At 37.4% G+C, this 18,644-nt stretch overlaps 1 protein-coding gene across 8 annotated transcripts in view; it reads left to right on the plus strand.

The window, feature by feature from the left end:
• The window catches only part of LIN54 (lin-54 DREAM MuvB core complex component), an 87,767-nt gene that overhangs the window by 49,590 nt on the left and 19,533 nt on the right, over window positions 1-18,644 (plus strand). The gene's annotated exons all lie outside the window — the stretch shown is intronic.

An 18,644-nucleotide genomic window follows, 5' to 3' on the forward strand; every position in this document is an offset into this window, starting at 1 on the left:
AAGGAAGGAAGGATAAGTATATAGAGATTCAAAAGAGTTAAAAAAAGTCATAATTCACATATTACATTATTATATACATATAAAATTAAGAAATTTACTGTTGAACTCTTAGAATTAGTACATAAATTATAAATTTAGCAAAGTGATTGGCTGCATGGTCAATATAAAATATTTTAAACCCTTTATATTTAATGTAACTGTTGATATGATTGAATTTAAATCTTCCACCTTACTAGTTTTCTCTTTGTCTCATCTTTATGTTCTTTCTTTAACTGTTTTCCTGCCCTTTTTTGGTTAATTGAAGTTTTTCATGATTCTATTTTATTTCCACGATTGGCTTGTTATAAGTACAAAGAGTTTTTTTTTAGTGGTTGCTGTACAGTCAAATATACATTTTGATTTATCACAGTCTACTTTCCAATTTATGTTACTTAATGTAGAGTAAGAACCTTACAATAGAGTGTTTCCAATTTCTCCCTCCTGTTCTATATGCTATTGTTGTTAAACATTTTATTTTTACCTGTTATAAATTCCATAACCCATTTTACTGTTTTAGCTTTAGACAAAATTACCTCATGAAGCAATTGAAAATAAGAAAAACAAGTCCTTTATTTGCTTTCATTTTAACCATATCCTATATACTTCCTTGCTTTGGGTAGGTCCAAATCTCAGACTGGTGTCGAATTCATCTCTAAAGAACTTTTAAAATGTTTCTTTTAATGAAAGACTACTGACAATAGATTTTCTCAGCTTTTGCTTGTTTGAAAATTTGTATCTTGACATTATTTTTTAAAGATATTTTAATTGGGTAAGGAATTGATAGTTTTCTGCTAGTACTTTAAAGATGTCATTTATTGCCTTCTGGATTGCACTGTTTCTGGCAAGAATTATACTGTAATTTTTAATACCTTTTTCTATGTATACAATGTCTTTTTTTTCCTGTTTTCAAGATTTTCTCTATATTTGGATTTCTGCGGTTGGACTATTGTGTGTCTAAACGTGTGTTGTGTGTTTTGTTGTTGCTCATTTCTTTTTTAAATATATATTCTGATTTGAAGTCTTCTTGGATTTATGATTTGATGTCTTTTACTTTCAGAAAACTTGGGCCATTTTTCTTCAAATAGTTCTTAAACTGATCTTCTCTTCTCATTTTAGGACTTCAGTTTCAAAGATGTTAGAATATTTAATAGAGTTCCTTAGCTCTTGGATGCTCAATTGTGTTTTTCTCCCTAGTTTTTTTTTTCTTTGTGTTTCAATTAAGATAATTTTGATTGACATATCTTTCAATTTATTGATTTTCTCAGTTGTTTGGAGTCTACAAATATGCTTATTAAAGACTTCTTCACTTCTGGTGTGTTTTTTTTTTTTTATTTCTAGCATTTTCATTTGGCCCTTTTTTTATTTACGCCACCTACTTATCTGTCAAGTTACCATTTGACTCTTAGAGTTCTCATCTCTCTGCTGAAATTCCTTTTATATTCATTATCTGTTGTCCCTCTTTTCTACTAGCTTAATTAATTAATCATAAAGTCCTTATATCATAGTTGTAACATCTGGATCATCTCTGAGTCTGGCTCTCATTTTATTACTAGAATGTCCATCTGGACTTTAAGTTTAAAAATAAATTTTTTAAAGTTTATACCACTATGGTAGAGAAACCATATTCTATTAAAAGTAGGTGACTTAGTGCAAAGAGTGAATCCAGGTCAGTGATTTATACCAAAACTTTCTAAAGTTGAACTTTTACAGCCAAAATTCAAGGGAATATAAAGGTCTGCTTTGGTTTTGTGGGATTGGGTCAAATAAATGAGAGTTAAGCCAGATGTAATGGCACACACATGTAGTTCCAGCTGCGTGGAAGGCCGGGGTGGAAAGATTGCTTGAGTCCAGGAGTAAAAGGCCAGCCTGGGCAACATAGCAAGACTCCATATCCAAAAAAAGAAATGAGGGTTAGGTTCCTAGAGAACTCTTTCTTTCCTATTAATGAATAATTATTTATGGCTAATTATTANAACCTCCGCCTCTGGGGTTCAAGTGATTCTCCTGCCTCAGCCTCCCAAGGAGCTGGGACTACAGGCATGCACCACTAAAGCCTGGCTAATTTTTTTGTATTTTTGGTAGAGATGGGGTTTCACCACGTTGACCAGACTGGTCTCGAACTCCTGAACTCAGGTGATCCACCCACCTTGGCCTCTCAGAGTGCTGGGATTACAAGCGTGAGCCACCACGCCTGGCCTTCTTAATGTTTTTATGGTGAACAGAAATGCATCTTTAGAAAATCATTCTTTCTACTTTTGAGAGTCTATGCAAATTATACTGGACATCCTTACATATGCTTCATATTAGTTTTGCTCTCCTACCCAGGGGAGCACTCTTTTTTTTCAGCCTTTATTTTTGCAACAAATCTTTCCTGTTTGTCCGGCCTGTGGTAAGTAATGAAACGTCACATAGCCATTTTGAATGAAGAATGTACTTGACTGCCCTGTGAAGAATTTCAGGGCATAAAGCTGTGTGCAGATGGTTAAGTAAAAGTTTTTTACTTTTCTGATTTCTGTGACCAATGTATCTTCTTGAACTCCTCCTATTCTAGGTCTTGTAGCTTGAGTAGAATTCTTTGAAGCTTCTGTAACATTTGGCTATAGTTGCATTATCATGTGTCTATCCATACTTCATCTATTAATCATCTTTTGTTAAAATGCACTTCAAAGTAAGTTGCACGTATTTAATATACTTCTCTCCAAATAACCCATCAAGCATATCAACTAGACTTTACTATTTGTTTAAAGGGATTTTTTTTTTTTTAGGTTCAAAAGAAAATTTTTTAAAAATTTTATTTGAAACAGGATCTCACTGTGTCACCCAGGCTGGAATGCAGTGGCATGATTGTGGCTCTCTGCGACCTTGACCTCCTGGTCTGAAGTGATCCTTCTGCCTCGGCCTCCTGAGTAGCTGGGAATACACGCACATGCCTCACACCCAGCTAATATTTGTATTTTTTGTAGAGATGGGTTTTTACCATGTTGCCCAGGCTGGTCTTAAAATCCTGGGCTCAAGCGATCCACCTGCCTCGGCCTCCCCAAAGTGCTGGGATTACATGTGTGAGCTGGGATTACCCACACCACCACGCCTGGCTAGTAAAATTTACTTATACTGAAATACACTAATCTTAAAGGTACCATGGGATGAATTCAGATAAAATGTATACATCTGTGTAAATCAAAACTTTATTAAGACACAGACTGGGCACCAGGAGTTTGACACCAGCCTGGGGAACATGATGAGACCCCACCCCTGTACAAAAATAAAAACTTAGCCAGGCGTGGTAGTGTGGGCCTGTAGTCCTAGCTACTCGGGAGGCTGAAGCAGGAGGATGGCTTGAGTCCAGGAGGTTGAGGCTCTATTGAGCCATAGTTGTATCACTTCACTCCAACCTGGGTGATGGAGTGAAACCTTGTCTCAAAAAAAAAAAAAAAAAAAAAAAAAAAAAGGACAGTCCAGGTGCAGTGGCTTATACCTGTAGTCCCAATGCTTTGGGAGGCTGAGGTGGTAGAATTGTGAGAGGCCGAGATCATCTTAAGCAACATGGTGAGATCCCAACTCTACAAAAAATTTTAAAATTAGCTGAGTGTGCTGGTGTGTGCCTGTAGTGTCCTAGCTACTCGTGAGTCTGAGGCAGGGGGATGGCTTGATCCCAGCAGTTTGAGGTTACAGTGAGCTGTGATCATGCCATTGCACTCCAGTCTGGGTGACACAGCAAGACTGTCTCAAAAAAAAAGAAAGTGATTTCACCCAGGTAGTGAACAATTAAACATTTTTCCTAACCATTTCTGAATGTATCAGGATAAAAAAGGCACCTATCATTTGATATGTTTTGGTAAAAAAGCTTTTTTGATAAATTTCCTAGAAATTGAGAAAATGAATGACTCTGCAAATTATTATAGCTCAGATAGGTTTCAGTCTTTATCTTTTACCAAGTTGAAAGAGGACTTAAGTGAGTTCTCACATAATTAAAAATAATTTTTTTCAACTTCTTAAAAATAATTTTTGATGGTAAAGAAATATAATGTAATTTTGGTATAAGAACTCCAGAAGCGAATTAAAAATTTAATATACTTATTACAATACAAAATCCTGTTCATACATACTTCATCTTGAGAACAATGTTTTTCAATGTTTATAATATATCAAAAATAGGAATCATAATTGTTATTCAGCTCTGTCTTACTCTAGTTACATGTAATATCTATGGACACAAGAAGTAATTTTTAAAAAATGAGTCCCATCTATCTAGTAAGAGATGCATTTCAATAACATTTTTAATGTAATATATTTGTACAAATTGTTATTTGCATTGCTTTGGTTAATTGCATACAGTAATTGTCTTGTTAACTCCATCAGATGAATAACTTTGAGCAACATTTTGTTTTTTGGTTTTGGGTTTGTTTTTTTTTCAAGGTTGGGTCTTGCTTTGTCACCCAGGCTGGAGTGCAGTGGTGTGATTATAGCTAATTATAGCCTTAGACTCCTGGGTTGAAGCAATCCTCTTGCCTCAGCCTTCTGAATAGCTAGGACTACAGGTGTGCACCACCACACCCAGCTAATTTTGAAAAAAAATTTTTTGGAATCTCGGTCTTGTGACGTTGCCCAGGCTGGTCTCAAATTCTTGGCCTCTAGTATCCCGCCTCAACCTCCTGAGTTGCTGGGATTACAGACATGAGCCACCACCATCAGCTCTAAAGCAATGTTTTAATTTTTAAAAATTTTCAATTTATGTACTTTTTTTTTGTTTCAGGGAAGTATGATAGAAGAATTTCAAACATAAGAATGTTACATTAAGATAAAATTTTAGATGAAATGGAATTCAAATACAAGTTCACAGAAAAGGAAAAATATAAATTTCCAACTGTTAGAGAATGGTTTATTTTTAAAAACATAGTAAATAGGCTGGGCACAGTGGCTCACGCCTGCAATCCCAGTACTTTGGGAGGCTGAGGCAGGAGGATCACCCGAGGTCGGGAGTTCATGACCAGCTTGGCCAACATGGTGAAACCCTGTCTCTACTAAAAATACAAAATTAGCCAGGCGTAGTGGCACACGCTTGTTATCCCAGCTACTCGGGAGGCTGAGTCAGGAGAATCCCTTGAACCCAGGAGACGGAGGTTGCAGTAAACCGAGATCGCGCCACTGCCTTCCAGCATGGGCAGTGGAGCCAGAGCAAGACTCTGTCTCAAAAAAATAATAATAATAAAATTAAAATCAAAAATAAATTTAAAAAATTAAAAACGTAGTAAATAATGGTGAGCATCAAATCACTATGTTGATTTGATTCTGTTGACTGCACTTTAAAAGTAATGTAGCAGTTTTATTTTAAATGCTAATATTTACAGTAGGCTGGAAATTACCGTTGGATAAGTGTTATTTCCAGTCTCCCTGATGGTTATCACCATTCCAGTGAGCTGGAAGGGGAAAAGACATGGAAGAGGCACATACAGGAAGCTTTTATGAACCAGAAGCTTTTAAGGGAGACTAAGAAATACAATCTGGCTGTAAGCCTAGGAAGCAGAAGATAATATGGATTTTAGTTAACAGCAAGCAGTCTGTAGAATAGTCATCTGTATATATACTTAATAATGCTACGTAGACACAGGTAAATTGGCATTAGTTGCACAGTGAACTGGGAGTCAATGATGAAAGACTTCCTCTTACAAAGAGATACTGTTCCATTTCGTAATTATCAGTGGCTATCAAGTATTTATTGAGGTCTCTGTGTGCCCTGTGCTTAGGTTGAACAGTTTGCAGTGGTTCAGCAGACAAAATTGAATGCAAATAAAACAGTGAGTGATGAGATCGGTGCTAAGTTGTGTAGTATAGACTAGGTGATATAAAAGTGCAGAGGAAAGAGGAAGAGAGAAATCCTGGTATTCCTTCTTTCACCATTCAACAAGTATTTATTGAGTGCTTACTATGTAGTAGGGGCATTTTCTGGGCTCTTTTTGGGGAAACAGTAGAAAGAAAAAAGTAGATACACAGAACCTAAAGTCTGTGGGGGTTGGGAAGGGAGTATGACAGAAATGAATCAACTAATTGCACAAACATATAAACTTACAAAGGCAGGAAAAGATACATTATGTCATGAGATCCTACATAAGGGGATTCAGCTCCAGTTGGGATGGTTAGAGAGGGCATCCTAAGCTAAGGTTTTCTATGGGTATGGTTTAGAATGGATGTCAGCCACAAGAGTGAAGGACTGGAGCTGAAACAGGTGTGTACACATGGGACAGGAAGATCACTACTCTGATTGGAAATATGAATTGGAAATATTGGAAATGCTTTGGAGGGAATGGAGAGAAAATAAACATAGGGTCAGATTAGGGCTAATCTTCAAAACGAAGAAAATTTAGGCTTAATTTTGTCATTAAATGGAGACTCGGGATATTTCTGAGACAAGATTTAATAAAAACATGAAAGTAAAGTTTGCAAAATATTAGGCAATGTCTGTGTGGTGGATTCAAGCTTTATGAATCAGTATCTGTCAGAAATTGTGTGGTGGGCAGGTAGAGACTGGAATCATAAAGCTTACTTTCAGTGTGTTTTGCAAATATCCCGGCAGGAAGTGATGTGACCAGTGACAGTACTGCCAAGTTGAAAATGAGAACAGATTTGGGGAAATGGTTTCAGATGTTGATTGCTTTTGCTTTTAGCTATGAAGCTGTTATGTAATTGAATTGTGGTAATGAATACAATTTGAAAAGAATGGGATCCATTTTCCTAATATATTGACCAATTATTGTAAGATTAGTAAGAATTGTAGAATTGAGGTGACTACAAGTCGTAGGTTCTATTGATTGTGTTACCCAAATTTTTATCTTATATATAGGTCTTTATACCAGTACCCATTAGCCAGGATAAAGAAGGAGAAATGGCTGGGCACGGTGGCTCACACCTGTAATCTCAGCACTTTTGGGGAGGCTGAAGTGGGAGAATCACTTGAGCTCAAGAGTTTGAGACCAGCCTGGGCAACATAGTGAGACCCTGTATCTATGTTTTTTTAAGAAAAAGAAGAAAGACTCCCCCCAACCCCCCAAAGAAAAAAGAGGCAGAAAGAATAAATGAATGAGAAATTCTTCTTTTTACCGTATTATATATATTGGTTTCGTTTTATGCATTTATATATTATATTGATTAAATACCTGTGGGGTCCTGTTACCTTTTTAAAAATTGTTATTTAAATGAAATGGTCTTACTCTGTCACCCAGGCAGGAGTGCAGTGGTGCGATCACAGCTCACTGCAGCCTTGACTTCCCAGGCTCAGGTGATTCTCCCACCTCAGCCTCCCAGGTAGTTGGGGCTGCAGGAGCACAACCCCATGCCTAGCTTATTTTTTGTAGAGACAGGGTTTTACCATGTTGCCCCAGGTTGGTGTTGAACTCCTGGGCTCAAATGATTTGTCTGCCTTTGACTTCTAAAGTGCTGGGATTACAGACATGAGCCTTCATGGTCAGTCGTTATTGCCATATTTTAAAAGCACTTTTTTTTTTTTTTTTTAAAGTTGAGATGGGGTTTCAACATGTTGACCAGGCGAGACTAAGTCTCAAAAAATAAAAAACACTCTTACTATAGAAATTTAAAATGTAGGCTGAGCACGGTGGCTTACGCCTGTAATCCCAGCACTTTGGGAGGCCGAGGCAGGTGGATCTCCTGAGGTCAGGAGTTCGAGACTAGCCTGGCCAACATGGTAAAACCCCATTTCTACTAAAACTACTAAAAAAATTAGCTGGCTGTGGTAGCAGGTGCTACTTGGGAGGCTGAGGCAGGAGAATCGCTTGAACCCGGGAGGTGGAGGTTGCAGTGAGCTGAGATTGTGCCACTGCACTCCAGCCTGGGTGACAGAGCAAGACTCCATCTCAAAACAATTTCAAATATATTAAAAGGTTCAAATAGCAATTAACTCCCATGTGCTTTTCATCCAACTTTGGAATTACCAACTTGCCTGTTTTTTGTCACCCTGCTTCTCATTTTTAAGTTAATCGTGTCATTTCATCTGTAGATGTGTCTTTATGTATAGAAAAGATAGGGACACTTTTGGGAAAATAACTTACCCACAGTCTTTTAATTTTTTTTTTTTTTTTTAAATGAGGTGAGGGTCTTGCTGTGTTGCCTAGGCTAGTCTCGAACTCCTGAGTTCAAATTTTTCTCCCACCTTGGCCTCCCAAAGTGCTGAGATTACAGGCATGAGCCACCACGCCCAGCCCCTTTAATGTTCTTAAATACCTAGTTAGTGTTCACATTTCCCCAGTCATCATATTTTTTTCACTATGTTTGAATTGAGATCCAGTTCTATGTCTGTCTTTGTAAGTTTGGAAATGATTGGTATTTCTCTTAGTTTTATGATCTCCTTTATCTTGTTGCCTTTTACCATGTGTTTTGCAGATATTTTCTCTCAATCTATGGCTTGTCTGTTCTTTATTTTATTTTATTTATTTATGTTTTTGAGATGGAGTCTCGCTCTGTCGCCCAGGCTGGAGTGCAGTGACGCAATCTTGACTCACTGCAACCTCCACCTCCCAGGTTCAAGCGATTCTCCTGCCTCAGCCTCCCAAGAAGCTGGAATTACAAGTGGATGCCACCAAGCCCGGATAATTTTTGTATTTTTAGTAGAGATGGGGTTTCAACGTATTGGCTAGGCTGGTCCTGACCTCAAGTGATCCGCCTCCCTCGGCCTCTTTAAGTGCTAGGATTACAGGCGTGAGCCACCGTACCCGACCTGTTCATTCTTTTAACAGTGTATTTTAAAAAAATCATGTTCTTGAATCATATTAACAGTGGTTTTTGCAGAGCAGTTTTTAATATTAATGAAGTTTGACTTACCAGTTTTTTCTTTCATGGATTGTGCTTTTGGTAGTGTATCTAAAAAGACAGAGCTAAACTCAGGGTTACCAAATGCTATCTTCTAGGAGTTGTTTGTATAGTTTTGCACTTTATGTTTAAAGTGTAAAGTCTGTGTCTAGATTCCTTTTTTGCATGTGGACCTTCTGTTATACCAGCACCGTTTGTTGAAAAGACTATCCTTTCTTCATTAAATTGCTTCTGGTGCTTTATTAGAGGTCAGTTGATAGTGTTGGGTGTGGTCTGTTTTTATGTTCTCCTGTTAATTAGTCATTTTCAGTCTTTGCCAATTTAACTAATTAAAAAATCTCATATACCAGCCTTGCCACATGGTGAAATCCCGTCTCTGTTAAAAATACAAAAACTAGCCAAGCATGGTGGTGTGCGGCTGTATGTCCTACTACTTGGGAGGCTGAAGTGGGAGAGTCGCCTGAACTGGGAAGGCAAAGGTTGCAGTGAGCTGAGATTGCACCACTGAACTCCAGCCTGGGAGACAGAGCGAGACTCCATCTTAAAAATAAATAAATAAACTCATATAAATTTGTATTTTAAAAAAACTATTCATATCCGTGTCTTCTGGACTCATTTTCTGTGAACTCCATGCCTGTTGCATTGTCTTTTTTCCCTTGTGGTCTTAAAAATGTCTGTGGTATGTTAAGGAACTTATTTCTTTGTTATTAATGTGTTTACAAATATTTTTCTCAGTGGCTTGTTCTATATATTTTTCTTTGCAGAAATTTCACATTAAATTAGTCAAAATTTAGTCTCTTCATGTGTGAATTTTTAGTTTTTGAGTCACACTTAGATAAGTCTTCCTTACTTAACTATTTATCCATTTTGAAAATCGTCATTCAGTTTTATGTTATTTTTTTACATGTACTATATTCCTTTAGTACAAATTAAGTATAGGAATAGACTTTCTTTTTAAACTATATGAAATGGTTAAATTGGTATTTGATTCTATATCATTTTGATCCTGATTTTGTTGTTTTTGAGATAGGTTCTCGCTCTGTCATCCAGGCTGGAGTGCAGTGGTGCGATCATGGCTCACCGCAGCCTTCACCTCTCAGCTGAGACAATCCTCCCACTTCAGGGCTGGGACTGTAGGCACATGCCACCATGCCTGGATAATTTTTCCAGTTTTTGTAGAGATGGGGTTTCACCATGTTGCCCATGCTGGTCTTGAACTCCCTGGCTCAAGTGATCTGTTCACCTTAGCCTCCCAAATTGCTGGGATTACAGATGTGAGCCATCACCACCATGCACCTGGGCGATCCTGACTGATTTTCATAACTTAACCTTGCAAAGTGGATATCTCTTTCTTTCTTTTTTTAAAGACAGAGTCTTGCTATGTTGCCCAGGCTGGTCTTAAAGACCTGGCCTTAAATGATCCTCCCATCTCAGCCTCCCAAGTAGCTGTGATTACAGGTGTGAGTCACTGTACCCAGCTATTTTTTCAATTTTTTAAAATTGTGGCAAAATATACGTAATATAGGATTTATCTTTTAAAATTATACAGTTCAGTGATATGAAGTAAATTCATATTGTTCTGTAGGTATCACCACCATCCATCTCCAGAACTGTTTTCTTCTTGTAAAACTGAATTTCTATATCCATTTAACAAAAACTCCCCATTCCAGTCTGGCATGCTGGCACAAGCCTGTAATCCCAGCACTTTGGGAGGCTAAGGTGGGAGGGTTGCTTGAGCCCAGGAGTTCAGGACCAGTCTGGGCAACATGGCGAGACCCCATCTCTATAAAAATTTAAAAATTAGCTGGGTGTGGTGATGCGTGCCTGTAGGCCCACCTACTTCGAGGCTGAGATGGGAGGATCCCTTGAGCCCAAGTGCCGAAGCTATCACACCACTGCTGTCCAGACTGGGCCACAAAGCAACATCTTGTCTCTAAAGAAATTAAAAATAACCCCTCATCTTTTCTCTCCCCAGTCCCTAGAAGTCACTATTCTACTAATGTCTCCATAATTTTGACTATAGTACTTCATATAAGTATAAACATATAATATTTTGTCTTTTTGTGATGGGCGTATTTTACTTAGCATCACGTCCTGAAGGACCATTGGTATTGTGGCATATACATCAGAATACCCTTCCTTTTTAGGGCTGAATAATATTCCATTGGATATGTATACTGTATTTTGATGAGGCATTCATCTGTCTGTGGACACGGGTTGTTTCCGCCTTTTGGCTGTTGTGAATAGCGCTGCTATGAATGTGAGTTTACAAATACCTCTTCAAGACCCTACTTTTAATTCTTTTGAGTACAGTATGTACCCAGAAGTAGAATTGCTGGATCATATGGTAATTCTGTTTTTACTTTTTTGAGGAACTGTCATACTGTTTTCCACAGTGTACTATTTTATATTCCCATCAACAGTGCTTAAAGATTACAATTTCTCTATATCCTTACCAACAGTTGTTTTTGATAGTAGCCATCCTAATGGGTGTGAGATAGTATCTTACTGTAGTTTTGACTTGTATTTCTTTAGTAATGCTGAGCACGATGTCATGTGCTTATTGGCCATTTCTGTGTCTTATTTGGAGAAAAATCTATCCAAGTTCTTTGCTCATTTTAAAAGTGGATTGTTTATTTTTTGTTATTACGTTTAGGAGTTCTCTGTATATTCTAAATGTTAATCACTTACCGATATACCATTTGCTAATGTGTTCTCCCATTCTGTGGGTTGCCTTTTTACTCTGTTGATAGTGTTTTCTGATGCACAAAATTTAAAAATTTTTTGTGATATCCATTTCTCTATTTTTCTTTGATTGTCTGCACCTTTGGTATCATATCCAGTAAATCATTGCCAGATCCAATGTTGTGAAGCTTTGCCCTGTGTTTTCTTCTAAGAGTTTTTTTTAGTTTTAGCTTGTATATTTTGGTCATGGATCTCTTTTGAGTTTATTTGTGTGTAATTTGTTAGGTAGGTGAGGGTCCAACTTCACTGTTTTGCACATGGATATTCATTTTTCCCAGCACCATTTGTTGAAAAGTATGTCTTTTCCCTGTTGAACGATCTCAGCACCCTTGCTGAAAATCATTTGATCATAAATGGGAATTTTTTTTTCTCCTTAGGGCTCTTTATTCTGTTCTGTTGGTCTATATATTTTAATACCAGTTCTGGTTTTACTTTTTAGGTTAAATCTTAAATCCATTTGGAATTCGTTAAAAGGAATGAGGTATAGGGATCAGCTTTTTTCTTCAGATCATGTAGCTAATCCACATTATTATCATTCTCCATTGATTCGAGATGTCCACTTTTATCATAAACTTTTTTATATAGAGATTTTTAAAAGAAGTATTCCTTTGATCTTTAGCACTCTGTTCCTAGGCTAATCCCATACTATTTTATTTTCCCTATCTTTATAAATATGTTTTAATCCTTAGTAGGGCTGGTTTGTGGTCCTGATACCTTATAGTTTGTCTAATTTTGCTTCATATCATCATTGGACTCCTTCTATGACTGCTACCATGGATACTAATAAACCACATATAAATTACTCATCCATGTCACTATAACTCATAACTATGAATAAAACATAAGTTAGATCAATATCCATGGAAAAATAGCAAATGAATGGCTTATACTTTTGTAATATTTCACCAGTCAGTAAATCAGTACTGAATGTTCTCGTGCATCTCAAGGTTCACTCTGTCATTGGTCATGTAATACATTTAATATTTATCTTTTCTTACTTTATCATTTGTCTCTTTTAGCTTGAAAGTATTTTAAAGCTTGCAAATTTGTTTCTTGCTGGGTTTACTTATTTTAATAACCTACGATTTGGGAGTCAGGATAGTGTAAACATAGCTTTTCCATGAGGATAAGCTCTATAAACATTGTCACAAATTTTTTAAAACTATATTAATATGTACTATGCAAATTCAGTGTTTTTGGATATTAGTTAAGCCATATCTCTATATTTTCATATCTACATATCCACACATAAGTATCAAAATCACCAAGTAAAAGAGAATAGTCATTTGTGAGGACAAAAGAAGAATGTTTTATTCCTCTTTTTCTTTTAGGTAAATCTGCAATTTTAAGTAAGGACTTTTGGTGTTTAGTAATAGGAAACTCATGATCCAAGAAATTATCTTATATATAATTATATTAATCTGTAAAAAGAAATGGCTTAGGAAATAGTACAAATAGAAATGTCTTGCAAGTCTATCCGCGTTTTTGAGGGCAGACACTTATACATGTTAAACATAGCTATTTTGAATCTAAATTAAGATATTTGCTTTTTAGCCCAACTCTTAAAGATGTTATTTGGGAAATAGAGATAACTCCAAATGAAGATTTGTATTGAACACACATGAACTGTTTTATGTAATGGGTATTTTCAGAGAGACGTTCACATGTAGTTCTTTGCAGGCCACCGTAATTGAAGGAAGGGGCCAATTTGTGAATTCTCTCAAGCAATGAAATGTATACAATCCTTCTGTTGTTTTCAGTTTTTAAGTAGTAACTTTTATATGTTACTTAGTTTTTTAGATGCTAAGAAATGTGGTTTGATAAGTGGTTGCTAAGGGTTAGGGCTGGGGAGAGAGTGTTACTATAAAGGATGGTGCAAGGGAGATTGGGGTGATGGAAGAATTTTATATATCTTCATGGTGGTGTTGATTACATGAATCTGTACAAGTGATACCATTACATGGACTAACACATCAAAAAAGTGCACATAAAAACTGGTGAAATCGGAATATGATCTGTTCTGTAGTTTAGTTAATAGTTTTGTGCTGGCCGGGCACTGTGGCTCACACCTGTAATCCCAGCACTTTGGGAGGCCGAGGCAGGTGGATCACCTGAGGTTAGGAGTTCAAGACCAGCCTGACCAACATGGTGAAACCCCCTCTCTACTAAAGGTACAAAAAAAATTAGGTGTGGTGGTGGGCACCTATAATCCCAGCTACTTGGGAGGCTGAGGCAGGAGAATTGCTTTAGCTGGGAAGGTGGAGGCTTCAGTGAGCCGAGATTGCGCCATTGTACTCTAGCCTGGATGACAAGAGTGAGACTCTGTCTAAAAAAAAAGTTTTGTGCCAATTGTCAGTTTCCTGGTTTTAATAATGTCCAATGGTTAGTAAGATTTTATTCTGTTTGGGGAAGGATGCATCAGAACTCTATGTTAGTTTTACACCTTCTTGTGAGTCTAAAACTATTGTAAAGTTCTTTAAAATGCAGTGTATACTTCTGTTTAATATACTAACTAATACTTTTGTGTGTCTTAGAGGCAGATGTGTGACTTTAGTTCTTAGAGTTCTTGAGGACTGGATGTTGTCTACATTTATTCAATCATTTAATTACTATTAATCAAGCATCTACAGTAGGAGGCAGTATAATGTTTTGGTTAAGCAAATAGTCTTTTGAGTTAGATCTGTTTCACATCCTTTCTCTGCTACTTTTTAATTGTGTGACCTTGGAGAATTGACTTAATCTCTCTGAGCTTCTCTATCTAAATTGGGCATTGTTGATCATCTGTTTCAATAATGATGATAGGAATAGTGACTCATATTTACTGAACATGCACTATGTGACATGTTATTATTTGCACTTTGTATAATTTAACTCATTTAATCATCACAATTCTATGAGAAAGGTACCATTTTCACATTTTCAGAAGTTTAGTCACTTAACCAATATCACACAAGTAGGAAATGGAGATGCCTAGATTAAAACCCCAGCAGTCTAGATTTTCTGTTTTCGACTACGTAGAACTAGCTTGTTGCACTAACCCTTCCACCAAGAATAACTAAAAAGCAGAATGAAATATATTTCACTTTGGGAGGCTGAGGCAGGAGGATCACTTGAGGCCAGGAGGTTGAGCCCAGCTGGGGCAACACAGTGAGACTTGGTCTCTACAAAAAATAAAAATAAATTAGGCAGGCAAGATGGTGAGCACATAGTCTAGCTACTCGGGAGGCTAAGGCAGGAGGATCGCTTGCGCCTAGGAGTTTGAGGCTGCAGTGAGCTATGATCATGCCACTGCACTCCAGCCTGGGTGACAGGCTGCATGTGGATACTCTGTTGTACCAGTACCATTTGTTGAAAAGACTGTCCTTTCCTCATTGAATTGCTGCTGGTGCATTGTCAGAGGTCAGCTGATTGTGTTAGGTGTGGTCTGTTTTTATGTTCTCCTGTTAATCAGTCATTTTCAGTCTTTGCCAATCTGATTAAAAGCTCTCATATACCAGCCTGACCAACATGGTGAAACGCCATCTCTACTAAAAACACAAAAATTAGCTGGGTTTGATGGCACACGCCTGTAAATCCCAGCTACTTGGGAGGCTGAGGTGGGAGAGTCGTTTGAACTGGGGAAGTGGAGGTTGCAGTGAGCCGAGATTGCACCACTGCACTTCAGCCTTGTTTCGGTGATTAAATGATACCACATCCAGCCAAAATTGGGCTTTTGAACCATATATAAAAATCAACTCAAAATGAATAAAAGACCTAAATGTAAGACCTGAAACTATAAAACTTCTAGAAGATAACATAGAGGAAAGGTTCCTGGATATCGGTCTTGGAAATTTTTTTTTTTTTTTTTTTTGATATCAGACCAAAAACTCAGGCTACAAAAGCTAAAATAGAGGCTAGGCATGGTGGCTCACGCCTGTAATCCCAGCACTTTGGGAGGCCGAGGCAGGCGGATCACTTGAGGTCAGAGGTTAAAGACCAGCCTGGCCAACATGGTGAAACCTTGTGTCTATTAAAAGTACAAAAATTAGCCAGTTGTGGTGGCACACTCTTGTAATCCCAGCTACTTGGGAGGCTGAGGTAGGAGAATCGCTTGAACCTGGGAGGCAGAGGTTGCAACAAGCCAAGATCATGCCACTGCACTCCAGGCTGGGTGACAGAGCGAGACTCCATCTGGAAAAAAAAAAAAAAGCAAAACTAAATGGACTACATTAAACAAAAAAGCTCCTGCACAGCAAAAGAAATGATAAAATGAAGTGGCAGCCTATGGATTGAGGAAAAAACATTTGCAAACTATGTATCTGATAAGAGGTTAAAAATCTACAATTTAGAAAGAACTCAGGCTGGGTGCAGTGGCTCATGCCTGTAATCCCAGCACTTTGGGAGGCTGAGGGAGGCCAATCACTTGAGGTTAGGAGTTTGAGACCAGCCTGGCCAACATGGTGAAACCCCGCCTCTATTCAAAATACAAAAATTAGCCGGGCATGGTGGCATGTGCCTGATTTCCCAGCTACTTGGGAGGCTGAAGCAGGAGAATCACGTGAACCCAGGAGACAGAGGTTGCAGTGAGTGGAGATGTCACCACTGCACTCCAGCTTGGGCAGCAGAGTGAAACTCCATCTCAACAACAGCTACAACAACAAAAGAACTCATACATCTTAGTAGAAAAACAACCCAATTAAAAAATACACAAAGTACCTGAATAGACATTTCTGCAAAGATACAAAAATGGCCAACAGACATATGAAAATGTATTCAACATCATTAATCATCAGGGAAATGGAAATGAGAGCCACTATGAGATGCCATTTCACACCCATTAGGATGGCTGTTATCAAAAGTTAACATAATAAATGTGGTGAGGATGTGCAGAAAATGGAACGCTTGTGTATTGATTGTGAGAATGTAGATTGGTGCAGCTATTATGGAAAACAGTGTGGAGGTTTCTAAAGAAATTCAAAATAGAACTGCCACATGACCCAGCAATCCCTCTTCTGGGAATATGTTCAGAAGAAATGAGATCACCACCTCGTGAGGATATCTGCACTTCCATGTTTATTATAGCACTATTCACAATAACCAGGATATGAAAACAACCTGTTGACAGATGAATGAGTAAAGAAACTGTAGTATATACATAAAATAAAATAGTATTCAACCTTGAAAAATAAGATCTTGCCATTTGCCACAACATGGATGAATGTGGTGGGCATTATGCTAAGAGAAACAGAAAGAAAAATATTGCATGATCTCACTTATATGTGGAATCTGGAAAAAAATGGGCAGATATACAGAGATAGAAAATAAAACTGGTTTACTGGGTGGGGGTAGCAGAGGAACTAGGTCAGAGGATGTAGAATAATAGATATGTAGGATGAACAAGTGTTAATATACAGTGTTAAGATTGTAAGTAACGAAATTGTACAGTATTTGGGATTCCTGCTAAATAAGTAGATTTTAACTGCCCTTGCCACAAAAACAAAATGGAAAACTATGCAAGATGATGGATATACTGATTTGCTTCATTATAGTAACATTTATATACATTTTGCTATATGTATCCCATGCATCATGTGATACACCTTAAATATACACAATCAAATGTACTTTTAGAAGAGCAATAGAAAAATCTATACTAAACAAACTTAGTTAAACCAGTCCCTGTACTATGCCATGCCATAACTACCTCATAATGTGGTTGTTAGATCAGATAGTCTTCTATAGAATTTTTAGTACTGTCCTCCATGCATATTAAATACCCAATAAATGTAACTCTTTTGTTTCAGGCACCTTGTTTCCTAATATACTTAGTGTTTTTCCTCCATGTTGAGCGGATATAGTAAGGACTATGTCCTTTGCACCATTGTATATATTTGTCTCTTAGGTTGCTTGATTTTTCAGTAGCTTCCATATTTATACATTTAATCCTTTTTCTTATGCTATCTGTTTTCATTTAATTCACTGCTATGGCTGCTGTTATCTCTTATTTTGAATCTGGTTTTTGCTTATGATAATATGTGAATTATTTTATGCAGAAGTAACGTCTTTTGTAATGTTTCTGAACTAAATGGCATTATTTTTGTTTTCTCCTGGACTTTTATGAAAGTATTTAGAATTCTTGTTTCATAATTATCCATACAGTGAATACAGATTTCCTCCATCATACATCAGTTGTCTTTTAGCATGAGAGCTTCTTATAGAATAGGCGGGGATATAATTATTTATAAAATAATACTATATATCTGGTTAGAGAATCTTTGATCCTTTGTATTGTATGACAGTGTGTTGTACATTGGTTAAACAGCAGTTAGGGACTTGTCAAAAGACTATTGTGTTCTGCTCTGCCTATGATGTTTCATTTAGCTTTTGGGGAATTCCCATTGCCTTTTGTTGGCCTAAAGAAAAGCATTAGTATCAGTCTTTAATTTTTAAAATAATTAAATCATTTTAATCAATTAAAATGATGTGGCTCCCACCTGTAATCCCTACCCTTTGGGAAGCTGAGGTAGGAGGATTGCTTGAGCCCAGGAGTTAAAGACCAGCCTGGGCAGCAAAGTGAGACCCTGTCTCTACTCCCCCATCATCACACACAAATTAACTGAGCATGGTACCTGTGGTCCTACTTGCTCAGGAGGCTGAGGCAGGAGAATGGCTTGAGCCCAGGAGGTCGAGGCTGTAGTGAGCTGTTATTGCACCACTGCACTCCAGCCTGGGTGACAGAATGAGACCCTGTCTATATATATACATACACACACACACACACAGATACACACTTAGGGAATACAAAACTAGTTTCCCTAGACAAACAAAATGGGTAATTTTGGACTGAATTTGGCCTCCTGCCCATATGCTAGTGGGTACTTTTATACCTAGGGAGTATTATGCCTTTCACAATTTACTAAACTTAGTAAGGGTATCAGGTAGGCTTTTCTTTTGGGAAAAAGCAGCACTTTGGCAGGCCAAGGCAGGTGGATCACCTGAGGTCAGGAGTTCAAGACGAGTCTGACCAATATGGTGAAACCCCATCTCTACTAAAAATACAAAAC

Source organism: Rhinopithecus bieti, unplaced genomic scaffold, assembly GCF_001698545.2.
Source record: "Rhinopithecus bieti isolate Rb0 unplaced genomic scaffold, ASM169854v2 scaffold_38123, whole genome shotgun sequence".
In the NCBI taxonomy this organism is placed as follows: domain Eukaryota; kingdom Metazoa; phylum Chordata; class Mammalia; order Primates; family Cercopithecidae; genus Rhinopithecus; species Rhinopithecus bieti.